The sequence below is a fragment of the Vulpes vulpes genome, chromosome 6, assembly GCF_048418805.1.
Source record: "Vulpes vulpes isolate BD-2025 chromosome 6, VulVul3, whole genome shotgun sequence".
Classification (NCBI taxonomy): Eukaryota; Metazoa; Chordata; class Mammalia; order Carnivora; family Canidae; genus Vulpes; species Vulpes vulpes.
In genome coordinates, this window is record NC_132785.1 from 1,304,457 (window position 1) to 1,310,456 (window position 6,000).

Genomic DNA, 6,000 nt, shown 5'->3' on the forward strand with positions numbered 1-6,000 from the left:
TTGCCTCGGTATTATTCTCCAATTGCTTCGTCTCTGTGGATCTCTGGCTCCTTATTACCTCCAATTGGAACGCCCCACAAATCATCCTGCTTGCTTTATCCTCTCTCACCTCAAAGTAATCCTGCCATCTTGCTCCAGTTAGAGCCGTTTCCATTAAGAAGATCGTGGCAAATTCTCTCCCTACCCCTGTTTGCTCTTCAGGAAAATTATCCTCAGGATAAGTGGATGTTACAGACACTTTTCAGAATGTATTTAGCCTGAATTTCTCTGGCCTCCCAACATTCTCCTGAGCCAGTTACCTTTGCATTTGAGCAGAATTAAATTTAAGGAGATAGAGGATCTGAATTTCTTCCTTTGAGCAGATGGAAATCGTTACATTAGAATGCTGATGACTGCAAAATCTTGGACATATTGTTTTCACAATTAGGAAATGGCAAACACAAAGTTCTCCAGTGCAAAGCCAGCATGCAAGTTCAGCTTCCATTCGCTGCTATAAATTTTGTTCTTGTTGCTGCCAGTAAACACCAACTGTTCAAGTAAAATAGTAAATCCAAATGTGCTTGTTGGATGAGAGTAAAAAATATTATATGCTGCATAAATGCTGATGCGAATGGATTTTTCAATGCACTAAACCAGGGAAGGGAAAGGAACAGAGAGAGAAGTTGAACTGAATACGACTCACACTAAGAACTTTTTGGTTGAAAGCACTAAAAAAGCTCCCGAGGAAATGTTGATTCAACGTACTGCTTAAACATCAAGGGGAAAATAAATACAGAATTAGGATCTCAGCCTTAGGGTGGACATACTTGGAGCACTTGCACAGGTTACCAGAGAAAGCATATACCGGCCGTGTCAATCAGGGAAAAGAAAATCCTAAAGTTTACTCAAAACCAATGGGGGCGCACGGCCCAGAAATTATTTGCTAGTGATCAATCTAACAGTTGAAAGTCAAAGCCAGTAGCTAGTCCAACCTGTAATACAAGGATTTGGTTACTTTCTACTTCACAGATTTACTTTTAGGCTAACCAACAGATTTTTTTTGTACTCTTATCTCTCTAAAGTTTAATTTAATGTGCAGTAGAATTATGGTTCAAGGGGATAGCTTCATAAATGATTTCCTGAAGTTTAACTTTGAATTACCTAATTTTATAATGGATTTATCTTTTTCCTTTCTCCCATCATTTTTCTTTGATGCCAAACCCTAGACCCTAGTCTAATCCTTATACCCCTTGAGTCTGCTTTCTCATGTGAGCAATAGGTTCACCCCACTGGATTGTTGTGAGTATTAAATGAGATGATACATGCTAAATGCCTGGCACAAGCCTCGAACATAAAAGGTCCTTAAAAATATTAGTTCCACTCCCAGATTAGACTTTGCAAACAAACAATTTGAAAAACAGAACGTTTAAATCAATCCTTTAGCGTGATGAGGCTCCAGGCCAAGAACCAAGAAGTAAAGATGTTCCAAACCAGAATATTTCAGCATCTGAGAATGGCGAGGGCTTATCTTCATGGCTAAAATAAGCAGTTTAATGTAAAGCAGTCTTCCCCCACCCCCTCCTTTTTCTTCTTCATTTTCTTATGGAAGAGAAAGCATTTTCAGAATAATGGTTAAAATCTGTCCTTTGTAGATCTGAAAACATGGGCAAGTTTCATACTGAAGTCAAGATCTACTGAAAGTGATGGATATATGAGGACCAGACGCTGCTCTCAAAAATAAAACAGACGTTAGTGTCTTGAATGCATGGGAAGCTAAACATGGAGATGGGAGGCCAAAGCTGAATGTTTATTTGTGTCATTGAATAAATCGATGTATTTGTTTTAACTGGTCAAATTATTTTTATTTAAATGTTCACATGTTTCAGCATTGTATTAATAGAGGCGATGTTTTCAGGAGCAGAGAAAATACCAGTGGTAGCAAATATATGTGTTCAGAGGAAAAGAAACTATTTATTTCCAGACCCCAGATTTATAGCAATTTTTATACATACAGGAAAGTGTTCATTTCTCCTTATGGTTGCTTTTGAACATGTGTAAATTATCAGAGTCTGCGTTCATTTATTTCCACACACACAAAAAATAATACCAGCAGAGACTCAACTAAGCCAAGTTGGGTCTTACTGGGTGGGTTTGGGGAAACTCAGGCCAACTCAGGGCAAGGCAAACCCATGAGATAGGAAGTATAAAATAGTAAGAAATAGCCTTAGAGGCTTTTGCCTTTGGGAAAGACATCCCGATCACATCCTGCATTAATAGACAAGAAGGGACACGTGTGCTCCATGTATGACCCAGTGAGCAAACCAAGAGGCTCACTTGGAATGACTAATCCAGCTTGAACTGAAACCTTAATGAAAGAAACAGTGGTTTCAATTCAGAAAAGTTTAGGATTAAGAGGGAAATGTAAAATCTAATGCCCCATGCCTAGACTTCCTTTTTACTGTTCTGGCAGAGAGATCATCTAATAGACGCTTGAAATGAGCAACTCTCCCCTTCACATCAGATTATTCTATCTTTGAAAAATATTATTAAAAAATGCTTTCTTATTTTGGATCAAGACCTATTTTGCTGTAATTTCCACTTATTGGCCCATTTTCTATTAGGGTCACACTTAAGCAGAACCCCACTTTCAGTGGCAATTAGGCTTTAAGATATTAAGGCAAGGGTCACAGGGGTGCCCGGCTGGCTCAGTTGGTAGAGCAGGAGACTCTTCTTGATCTCAGGGTTGTAGAATTTACTTTAAAAACTAATGATAATAAAAGAGGCAAGGGTCAAAAATTAGCCCATGTAGTAATCATAAATTAGCTACTGACATTTAAGAAATGGGAAATTATCTATAAAATAATCCATATTTTCAACTCTCTTCAAATTTTGGAACCCCCGGAAGCCATGAGCCTGCATTCCTGGATGGTCATAACTGGCTAAGTTGAGGAGCAGAAGCTACTTTTAGACAAGGAACGTGCTTGCCTGTTCACCACAGTCCTTCCTACTCCCTATTGCATGGGATTTGGGATCCCATATAACGTACTTGGACCAGTGGACTCAGTTCCCAGGACAGGAGTATCCATTGCCCCCATCATGTACCATATTATCACTGCAAAGCTGCCAATCCCATAGGAAACTGGATGGCTTTTAAAGGCACAAGTAAGGTGCCAGCCTGAAGACGACATCTGCAGGGCTTGAGCGCCATCGTTCCAAATGCAATACGTAGTCTGAACCAATAGCCAATGGAATGACAATGCCCTTGAGAGAAAGAATTCATGAGGTCAGGAAACAAGGGGTGGGTATAAAAATGGCTCCTGATACTGTCATTTCCCATGATCCATGTGGGGAAATTTGTTTTTTGTCGCACAATGTCAGGGTCTGCTGGACTAGAGGTTCTAGTTTCTAGTTGGGAGATGGAGAGACCTTCCACCACGGGCTGCAGTACTGGGTGGGGGAGGGCATTACGTTAGTCCTAACGTGCTGGCTGCTATCTGGTCCTTTTGGGTTCTTCACTCCAGTAAAGTAGCTACTTCACTATCACGGAGAGGTAGGCTTCTTGATCCATTACAGAGGTGTGAGGGAACCTTCGTGGACCTTACATGGATTTACTGGGGTGTCTCCAGGTGCTTCCTTATGTGATGATAATGGAATGAACATTTGCAGAAACCATGTGGTGTTTGTTCTGGAACAAGACTCAGCTTGTCTACAGGGATCCTCGAGGCAGAGTTACTTGGGATCTTAGATCCCTCGGACATGCAGGTCTGGCATCATCAGTATCAGTTATGACCTAGGGACCCGCTTCTGTGTAGGGACTAAGCCCAGGTCACAAACACTTCTGCTGTTAAATGTCTTCCTTTGTAAAATGTAAATAGCCCCCACCCCCGGGAAGAATCGGTGACAAAACAGATGGAACCTAAATGGGATGTAAGTGGATTTGAGGGGAGCCAAGGTGAACTACTGCAGATGCTGTCGATGCCTCATTCATCTCCCCTCAGCCTTTTGCTAGTTCAACTTCCAGCAGCTTCTAGAACTTACCACACTTCAGTCTTAAGGCTCGGCTGGAGAGAAACCAGAAACAGATCGTATTTTTCCCCTTTGCTCAACCTGCACACTGGCCGCTCTAGTTTTCAGCCTAGGGCCAGGCCACGGGTACAAGGGCTTACCAAGAGACCGAGCCCATCACTCGTGTGGAACCCACGCAGTCAGGTGTAGACCCACCGGAGCAGCAAGGGTCAGTCTCTGAACGCCATCCCGGCAGTCACTCGGTCAGCCCAGCTTAGACAATGCCCCAGTCTTCTGGTTTTCCAGAGACAACCTGAAATGAGCCTGGGTAGCTCTTGGAAAGGAGAGCAGAGGGCTGAACCCCACTGGTTAAAGGAGAATACGCGAGGTCACGAGGCCTTGGCCCAGGTCCATGTCTGGGAGGGCCAACCGAGGCAGGGTGCTTGAGGGCGGCTGTGCAAAGGCCGGGCATCGTGCCCACGGCCCACAGAAGCTGCAGCTCATCCCGTAACAACCAGCACATTCACTCCAGAAAAGAGGTGATTATTCTTGGTGGACTTTGCAGACATTTTGAGAAATTAGAGCACTAAGCATATGCAGAAAGGAAGGGAGACCGCTTAGGGGAGGGGCGCTTCCTCCAATACGACCCCCGTCTTCTACAACATTATCTGATGCCACCTTGACCTGCCGGGACAGGTCCACGAAGAGAGAGTCTTCAGGAGTCAGGGGCAGCGTGGTGCGAGAGCGGCCACGAACGTGTCGCGGCGCTCAGTGGGGAGAGTGGGGAGAGCGTCCCGCTGATTTCTGGGCCTTGCTGGTAAGCTGCCCGGGTTTACTCTGAGCGTTTGACATTTAGTGACTAATTAAATACCTATTACAATCTTAGGATCCCTGCTGCACAAATGAGGAAACTGAGGCACGGGGAGCTTTAGGTCACTTAGCACTCCAATAGCCTCACTTCAGGTCCTGCGCTGCTAAGGCTTCTTCTTTTTGTGCTGTTTACTTCTATCAACAACCCCAGGAGAAGGATTGGTTTGCATTGTCTAATATTGGGTGTGTTGTCTTTTTCTCTATGGGGAGAGTGTGTGGGTGGGGGGGGGTGTATCTGTGTTTCTTGGCAAATTCCTATTCTTATGCCAAAGACTCGGTTTGACCTGGAGCTAGCTGGGGGGAAACGGGGCACATAACTGGGTATCACGAGGTTTAATTAGTGACACCACTTGTGACTGAAGTGGCTACAGCCCTGAGAACAGCCGCTCTCGAGGGCTCATTTGCTCACGCACGAAGGAGACACACGGACCAATAGCTTCTCATTTTCTTCTTTCCTAGACAGCGTGTCGTTCTGTCCCAAGCCTCTAAGGTGTCCTCCGAAAACACAATTGCGAACCTTGGCCTTCCTTAGAGTGAGGGGGTGTCCATTCTGGGGGAAACCACAGCTTCCAGTGGACCAGAGAGCGTAGGAAATGAGGCGGCGCCTACACACGCACCTTGCACTGTCACCGATTATCTGCTACGAAGCCAAGTTTCAGCTAAGGGTAAACTCTGGGTGGTTTTGGCGGCCTGAGAGGCAGAGACCAGACACCCTGAACGCCCTCCTTGGGAGTCTGGGAGGGTCACCGTTTCTCGTCCGGTGAACCAGCAGCCATACCGGGTGGCTTCCATTCAATGACAAGGATGTGTCTTAGTAGCTTCAGAAAGTTAACTACGCTCTTCCCTTTAGTATGTGACTTTATTTGAGCGCAAGTTCCCGAAAGGCAGCCCCTAGGCTGTAGTCAGCCTTCTGTGCACAAAGCCTGCACCACAAGGTGCTGATGCAGGCTGAGGTGGCTTAGCCAGGCTGGTGTGGAACGTCCTATAAGCATCTCAGTGGGCAAGTCCCCTGTGGGCCCAAAGATCCCGACTCCAGGTGGGGTGTGGAATGCTCAGCCAGGCCAACCAGCTCAGAGCAAGGGCTTCGTGCAAATACCCTATATCACGGAAGATGGAGCAACAGGGAAGATGCGTGACCCAGCAGCT